This window comes from Gekko japonicus, unplaced genomic scaffold (genome assembly GCF_001447785.1).
Source record: "Gekko japonicus isolate JY-2015 unplaced genomic scaffold, Gekko_japonicus_V1.1 scaffold1854, whole genome shotgun sequence".
Classification (NCBI taxonomy): domain Eukaryota; kingdom Metazoa; phylum Chordata; class Lepidosauria; order Squamata; family Gekkonidae; genus Gekko; species Gekko japonicus.
The window spans coordinates 175,866-185,211 of NW_015163145.1; positions in this window are offsets into that span (position 1 = coordinate 175,866).

The following is a 9,346-nucleotide window of genomic DNA, read 5'->3' on the forward strand; positions in this document are numbered from 1 at the left end:
AAAAATGTATATGAATGTTTCTAAAATGCATTAAAATAAATTTGAAATGTGGTATCCGTAGGGGGGAAAAACCATCAAGCAAGTTCAAGAGGAAGCTAAAGAAAGCATTGTATAAATATATAATTTTTTTAAAAAAATAAGCCTATAAACCACCCAACAAAGCGTTTTAGTCATGTTTCTTCATAAAAATGCCACCCACAAAAAAGCAGAGACACGGAAGTATCTTGATAAGGACTGAATCTTCCAGTTCGGCATTCATAGCAGTCCAAAGCCAAGCTGCATAAAGTCATGAGGGAAAAAATAAAAAGCGGATGTGGTGAAAAGGGAAGTTTCTAAAATAGACTGTGGAAAAATTGAAATGATGATGTCGTAGAGATAGTAAAGGGAGACCATCATAGGGGACTTTTGTACAATAGACTGAGGGTAGCCGTCTATATCTGGAAAGCAGAATTATAAAAAAAGTGGGAACATGCCGACGGGGTGGTCAAGTAGATGTATACATGCATTATTTGGCATGGTAGAGTAGGGGAAAAAATGTTTATAAAAATCTATTTATTACCCCACCACAAAAGGCAAAAGCAAAGGGAAAATGCTAAACAGATTTGTATCAGTCAAGCAGAAGGAAGAAACAAGAATGTGGAGGACAGCGATAGGACACATTCAGGTGGGTCACCATATTGGTCTGGAGCAGCAGAACTTAGGCCCCTGCCACACGGGGCGGAAAGGGACGGGCTGAAGCGCGGCTTCTGAAAGCCGCAACAAAAGAAACACGCCGCAGCAGGATCACATTGATCCCCTGAGCCGCGGCGCATTCCCTCCCCGGCACGATCAGATGCCGGGGGAAGCGACGGAGGGGAATGGGAGACTGCCGAACTGCGCATGTCTGAGCATGCGCAGTCCAGGCAGGAGTCGAGGATGCGCTGGCAGAAAGACGGGCCGGCGATCCCACGGCCGGCGTTGATGCGGCCGTCGTGGATGAACCACCTCGGTAGGTGGTTCATTTTTAATGCATTTTTTCGGGGGAAGGGCCGGATCGGGGACGGGTGCGCAACGCTGCCCAGATGTTGCAGTGGGATCGCGCCCGTTTGCTCCAGCCCCGATCCGGCCCACTCCCGGCCCAAAACCCCTCGTGTGGACAGGGCCAAAGTTTGAGTCCAGTCGGGCACCTTGAAAACCAACAGAGTTTGTATGTTACTGGAGAATACAATATACCATTACATGTTTAAAACCCCAGAGCCCTTCATTGTGTCAAACACATAATTAATTTTGGCATATGCAATTTTATATCATGTACGTAAGTATTGCTTAGGTAAACATTCAGCGAGAGAATTAATGATTGTTCAATAACACATAATTACAATAGAAAAGCATTCCTTCCATAGCGTGTCCAAAATTTTTACAAAATCTCTTTACTAATGACCATGCTCTTTATAACGTTTCCTAAAGAATATTCACAGAGATAACAGTGCATTTTATTTTGTATGCGGGAGAGCAAATTTAACAATTCCATCAGGATGCGAAGCATATTGTGTTCCGATACTTGGGCAATTTTTTGTAGTAACATACATACATATCCTGAAGAGTAACGTGCCAGCTGCTCAGTTTTGTTTTTTTAATCTACTCAATATATAATAAAGGACATACCAAAAAAATGCTAGCTCCAAATTAAAACAAAATTCTTCACAGGCCCTTCATAGTTCTGGCACAGCTGTTCTTGAAAAAGAGCAGTTTCTGTCAAGAGCTCTCTCAGCCCCACCTACCTCACAGGATGCCTGTTGTGGGGAGAGGAAGGGAAAGGAGATTGTAAGCCGCTCTGAGACTCCTTTGGGTAGTGAAGGGCACGGGGTATACATCCAATCTCTTCTTCATAGGCAACTCTTTCTAGCAAAATGCATAGTCCCCTGCCTATCGGTAGAGCAATGAAAGAGCTGTTCACAGGCAAGGCGGATGCTTTAGCACACTGAGAGGGTTCCCCCAGAATGCAGAAAGAAATTCATTTGTAAATTTTAAGAAGAAAAAGAGCCCAGTGAGGGCTAAACATGCTCAAATCCTTCAATATCCAATGGCTCCAGGCAGGTACTTGATCACCAATTAAAGGGGGGGGTAATTTTCTCACAATATGAGAACTCTGTGGGCAGTCAAAGAAATTGCTGAGCAGTTGGGTTAGAACGGATAAAAGGAAGTCCTTCTCCACCCAAAGAGTGATTCACACATGGAATTCACTGCCACAGGAGGTGGCGACAGCTACAAGCACACACGGCTTCAAGAGGGAATTAGATAAGCATGTGGAGCAGAGGTCCATCAGTGGCTATTAGTCACAAGGTATAGATAGGAACTCTGGGGCAAGGGATGCTCTGTGTTCTTGGTGCTTGGGGGGGTCGACAGTGGAAAGGCTTCTAATGTCCTGGCCCCACTGGTGGACTTCCTGATGGCACCTGATATTTTTGGCCACTGTGTGACACAGAGTGTTGGCCTGGATGGGCCTTTGGCCTGATCCAGCACTGGCTTCTCTTATCTCCCTTATAAATAAAAGCCAAATGGTGGTGGCACTTTTCTAGAACATTCCACAAGCTCCAAAATCAGTTCGTTCTCTGATCTGTCATTCAGAGGGTCTCCCTATCCACTGGCTGCTTTGCCTGAGTCCTGCCTCCAACATTCTAATCATTTTGCTGTTCCTCTCCCCCCCCCCATAGCCAGTCAGAGCACAGAGGTTATTTGCATATGCAGCCTCATTGGCCTTTGCCTCGGAACACAGAGGTCGTTTGCATATGCGACTTGATTGGCTTTTGCCTCTAACATTCTAAACAGTTTGCTCTTCTGAGGCAAAACGTGTCCAACTTCCAGGTGAGGGCTGGGGATCCCTCAGAATTACAACTGCTTTCCAGATGGCAGAGATCAGTTCCCCTGGAGAAAATGGTGGGCTCTGTATCCTTATATGCTGCTGAGGTGGCCCCCGTATGACAGCCAATGTGACGTAGCAGTCAGGGCTTCAGAGCATGGGAGAGGCTGCAGGTGTGTGGGAGGTGGAAAGCTGAAGAGTGAGGGGGAAATAAAGGTAGGTTGATGATTGGCTGGGAAGGAGCTAGGGTTGCCAACTCCAGGTGGGAAATTCCTGGAGATGTGAGGGATGGAGCCTGGAGAGGGTGAGGTTTCAGGAGGCGTGGGACCTCGGACAGGTACAAAGCCATAGACTCCGCCCTCCAAACCAACTATTCCCTTCTGGGGAACCATCGTTGCCAATCTCCAGGTGAGGGCTGGAGATCATTCAAAATTACAACTGTTCTTTAGGTAGCAGAGATCAGTTCCTCTGGAGAAAATGGTGGACTCAGTGTCATTATACCCTGCTGAGGTCGCCACAGCAAATTGACACTGAGTGTCCAAGGCCGGGGCACTCGCTCAGAGCCTCTTTCTAGAGGCCGTTGTATTTATTTCCACAACGGGCCTTTTTCCTAGTGTTCTTATATTGCCTTCTCGAGATACTAACAGTTTAGGGTTGGGGAATATATACCATAAGGCATGCTTCTTCCCGCCACTTCACTCAGTAAAGACTGAAGACTTAAATTGCTTTTCCTTTAACAGAAGAGCTGCTCAATCTGGAAGCTCCTCCAGCCTACAGTAGGATACGACCCACAGTGCCCCGTATGTGGAAGGAGGTGTAAAGATATATGCCCTGCCGTGTTAACAGTCAATCTTGTTCCAAATCTCAGCAGGCAGGGTAATTATGCTACTCACCTGGACTACTGTGGTTCAGAGCTACGTGAACAGCTTTCTAGTCCTAGAGTTCATGGACCTTGTGATGCTGTGTTGGGCTGCTAATTGTTTATTTCCCTTGCCATTCCTTGCAAGCCTGCGGTTTATATGTTTTAGGTATCTGCCCAGAAAGGTCATTACTGAAAAGTACTGGGTTCAATACATCAGGACGCGGACCACGACATCAGAGAAGACGCGTTTAATAGTACTTAACACATGGAACAGAAAACTAACGGCCGGGTGGCCAACTTTATACAATTGTGGAGGGACACCCCTAGGTCCTATTGGCAGGTTTGAACTTCCCCCCAATGTCCCTATTGGCTCCTTACTTGTAGTTCAGGAGCCTAGCCCCTATTGTCTTCTGGACTGAAGCTCTAGCTGCCTCTGGCTGGTGTCAGGCAGTATCCGAAGACATAACGATTACACAAGCTAGTTTGTGGAACCAAAACATTAACACTAATGAAAGCTTTCAGAATTTCATTTATCGGGGTGACAGCAGCATCTTTCGTGTGAAAACCGGTCCTTAATGTGCGTTTGTGCGCGTGTGTTCCAGGAGTAAGGGCTGCTGTTTTCAAGATAGCAGAGGGAGATGTTTTTGCCTTTACCTTCTTGGGGCAGGAAAGTACAACATGGGAACTGTTGTAGGGGGCTGGTCTGGCATACTTTTGAAGCCTGGAATTCTTATGGATCTGAGGAATTAATCCTTGGCTCTTTATGTTTCTCGGAGCTGCTAGCTCAAAACAGGGATACGTAGCTGGTAATAGCTCCTTAGCTGTTTGGGTTGTGAAAGGTGACAGTAATACAGGCTGGTGCTCAAAATAGTTTAAATTTGAGTTTCTGTGTCTGAGGTTTCTTTTGTGGTATCGTTAAAATAGGCAATGATTTCAACTTGACCTCTTGAATTCCAGTGATCCCTTGGCCTGGATTTTATTCACGTAATACAAGGTCCTTGGGTCTTTTCTTCTCGTACTCTATCCTTACTACCCCCTCAGTTTTCCCATTAGTACCTTAACGCTTGCCCAAATGTCTGGAAGGCCGCCCAAATGTCCAGTTCCCTTTTTAAAGAAAGTGCTCTTGAATTAGTAGGCAGATCAATTGAATTCAGTTTGCATCACTTGCTACAACTGAGTTGCAGAAATCAGAAATCCCCCAGATGAAGTTTTGAGCCGATTGCATAAATGGCCTTAGTGGGACTTTGTGCGTGACAAAGCAGGAAGGTCGAAAAATGGTGATGTGGATGGGGAAGAAGGCTCATTAGTTTTCATTTGAGCTGTTATGGAGGAGGCTTCTTAGCAACAAGAACTGGGGTGGGAAGGCTGCTGTGGACACATTGGCCTCCTTAAGTGAGAGAGCCTGACTGCTGATGAAGTCCAGTATCTACCGTTAAGGCAGAAAGTTAGCTTCAAAATGAACCCCCCCCCTAGGGCTGCCAGTCTCCAGGTGGGGCCTGGGGATCTCCTGCTTTTACAACTGATCTCCAGGTGACAGAGATCAGCTCCCCTGGAGAAAATGGCTGCTCTGCAGGGTGGACTCTACTATGGCACTGGACCAAGCTGAGGCCCCTCCCCTCCCCAAACCCTACCCTCTCCTGGATCCACCCCCAAAGTCTCCAGGTATCTTCCAACCCAGAACTGGCAACCCTAGAACCCCCCCCCCCAGTTGTCATGAGCACCATTTTAAAGTTTCCCCTTCATCTCATGATGTGCCTTCTGATTTGGAGGACACAGAGGATAGGTGGATAAGGAACTCCTTAGATGAGCGGCTGAACAGGGTCTGTGGAGTTTTCTACATGAGTTTTTGGGTTTGACCTACACGGAAAAGAGCTTGGGACCGTTCGTCATTTTTCTGTCCCATCGAATTAGTGATAATGCCCTCCTAGGGTTGCCAAGTCCCTTTAACTCACCAGTTAAAGGAGGCTCCGCCGGCTCTGGGAGCCGGCTCTGGATGCGCGCGCACACGAAGCACACGTGCACCGCCAGCATGTCAACGGAAGTGACGTGCGACGTCACTCACGCTGGGGGCGTGGCCCAGATCGTCGGGGGGCCACGCCCCCAACGTGATCTGGGCCACGCCCCCAACGTGAGCAACGTGGCGCAGCTTTGGGGGGGCGGAGTTCCCCCTGGGGCTCGATTCCGCCGTGGTGGAAATCGGGCCTCCAAAGCGGGGGTTTCCCCGCCCCCCGCCCCCACTTGGCAGCCCTATGCCCTCCTAATAAACCCCGATGTTCAACATTGGGACATCAAACACACTGTTAATGGATATTAAACTGAGACATGCAGTTGCCTGACTTGTTGCAAAGAGAATTCTGATAAGAAACCAGCTGTGCTTATCTATGGTGCATGCATGCAGGCATAGACGGACTGGATTTCAAACCCCCAAAAGAAACCCCAGTACCCTAAACCAGAGTTTAATCGAGGTTGAGAAACCTGATTTAGGGGAGAAGGGACCGAACTCTGGTTAACCTGCACACTTACATTAGTAAGTGGGGTTAGCTTCTAAGCGGGGTTCTCCATATGAGAAGGGAAGGGGAATGAGCTCCCGTGTGACATCAGGGCCCCGCGGGACTTATTGGAGTTCCACAGGGCCTGCAAGACGGAGCTCTTCCGCCAGGCATTTAGTTGAGGCCTCTTCCTCCCTCCAGCCTCTCTGGCCCTAACCTCTTCTGCCCAGTTCTCAGGCCAATTGTCCACCAGTGGCCTGATTCTGACTAATCATCTCACAAGCTTTATAATCGTATGGTATTTTACGATTTTATGTGTAAATTGTTATTTTAATATTGTTTTAACTGTATACCTGCTCATTGTACACTGCCCTGAGCCCATTGGGGAGGGCGGTATATAAATCCAATAAATAAATAAATAAATGCAGGAGACAGGAGTGAGGTTTACATATCCTTCCAGCACCCAGCCAAGCTGATGCATGCACCAGGTTAATGCTGATGCCTTTTCAGAGATTGGCTCAGTGACTGTCGCACCAACTGCACCAATCTGGTTGTGTGTATTTCGTTTCAGCTCGCCATTTTCTGTTGGTTCTAACTTTATACCCTCTTGGAAGCCTTTTTTTTTGCTTAGAAGCCTAAATTAAACATAGAAGTGAGGTGTTTGCATGATAATTTCATTTTAAGTGTAAACAGCCAGTTGGGTAGTTTGTTTTCGAGTGGGAGGAACGGGTGGTTAGATGTCACACGAACAAAGTTTATGGAAAACAAAAGTTTGTTTGGGAAGTAACTCTAGAAGCAAACTTTTTTCCAGCCCTCCCAATGTACAAACCTCCCTTGTTTTGGGTGAGGCCTCCTCAGACAGCAGGGCCTTGAGCGTGTCTTCCAAACTTGTATATTGTGAAACGGCAGTAAGGCAATTCCCACATTTCTGTTGTTTCTTAATTGGAAACATTCTTCTTCCTTCCTCTTTGTAGAAATCACTAACCACAATAGTAGTTTCATGTTTCAGGACCCTGTTTTGTTTTGATTCAGTCCTGAGGCAGCTTTGTAGCTGTTATGTGGCCCAGGCCTCCGGTGGGTCACCATGTTGGTCTGAAGCAGCAGGAAAAAGTCTGATACTCCAGCGGCATCATTGAGACCAACAGGCAGACTCAGCGTGGGTTCTTGTCTCACTAATCTGTTAGTGTTCTTTGAGGGGGTGAACAAACAAGTGGACAAGGGGGACCCAATAGATATTGTTTACCTTGACTTCCAGAAAGCTTTTGATAAAGTTCCTCATCAAAGGCTCCTAAGTAAGCTCAAAAAGCATGGGATAAAAGGACAAGTCCTTTTATGGATCAAAAACTGGCTAATTAATAGAAAACAGAGAGTGAGTATAAATGGGCGATTTTCTCAGTGGAGGGTGGTAAGCAGTGGGGTACCGCAGGGATCAGTACTTGGTCCACTGCTTTTTAACTTGTTCATTAATGATTTGGAGTTGGGAGTAAGCAGTGAAGTGGTTAAATTTGCGGATGATATGAAGTTGTTCCGGGTGGTGAAAACCAGTGAGGATTGTGAGGCACTCCAAAGGGATCTGTCAAGGATGGGCGAGTGGGCGTCAACATGGCAAATGGGGTTCAATGTGGCCAAGTGGAAGGTGATGCACATTGAAGCCAAAAATCCTAAATATAAATACACATTGATGGGGTCTGAACTGGCAGAGACTGATCAAGAGAGAGAGATCTTGGAGTTGTAGTAGATAACGTCGAGACAATGTGTGACTGCAATAAAAAAGGTCAATGCTATGCTGGGGATTATTAGGAAGGGTATTGAAAACAGATCAGCCAATATCATAATGTCCCTGTATAAACCAATGGTGCAACCTCAGCTGGAACACTGTGTGCAATTCTGGTCACCACACCTTAAAAAGGATATTATAGCTTTGGAAAAAGTGCAGAAAAAGGCAACTTGGAGAAAAGACGACTGAGGGGTGACATGATTGAGGTTTATAAGATTATGCATGGGAAAGAGCAGGTAGAGAAAGAGGTACTTTTCTCCCTTTCTCACAATACAAGTACTCGTGGGTACTCCATGAAACTGCTGAGTGGTCGGGTGAGAACGGATAACAGGAAGTACTTCTTCAGCCAAAGAGTGATTAACACATGGAATTCACTGCCACAGGAAGTGGTGGCGGCTACAAGCATGGACGGCTTCAAAAGGGAATTAGATAAGCATATGGAGCAGAGGTCCATCAGTGGCTATTAGCCACAAGGTATAGATAGGGGCTGTGGGGCAAGTGATGCTCTGTCTTCAAAACAAGAGACAAAGATTGGCCAACCGTCATCCAGTGAGCTTCTGGGCTCACGGGATTTGTACAGTACTAGAGATGAGAAGGCCCGGAAAAAAAACGGAAAAATTTGGGGGGAAAACGCCCCCCCCATTTTTTCCCCTGAAGCCTTTTTTGTTTTTTTCCGAAAAATTGAAAAAAGAAAAGGAAAAAAAAAGATTATGGAACATTTTATTTTAACATGATGAATAAAATATTTTAGGACAAGGTGCTCAAATATTCTCCAAATCATGTCTCCAAATCATTTCTAAAAAATATGTATTGTATCAGATTGATCTAATTTCTGTGCACTGAGAATAAACAAGTCCTAGGTTACAAACTGAACTCTCCAATGCAAGAACAAAATTCATTTCTTCCTTTAGGAGGTGCTATTGTCACAAGAAAAGAATAATCATATTTTATGTTCCTAAAGTAACAGAATGACTTTCAATCTGGAAAATAAAAAATAAGTGCTAATGTAGCATTTTTTTTTCAATTTTTCTGAAAAATTTCTGTTTTTTTCCAAAAAACTCAGAAGTGTTTTTTTTTCCGAGCATCAAAATTTCCGGAAATTTTACATCTCTATACAGTACACGCTTAACTTTTCTTGAGATATGCGTGGAGCAGTTCTCTTCTTATGTTCAGTGCCTGTAGAGCTGTATGTCTGATTTGAATACCACATTTATCCAGGTACTAGTCCTCAGTGTTATTTGTAAAGTGAATGTTGGCTCTTTCTTACTAATAAATGTGCACATGTACAAGCGGAATGTACATGCATTCACTGTAACAGGTAAAAAGGACTAGTTTGACACTTCAGCTGTTTCATCACACTTGTTCTTGCTGCATGTGTT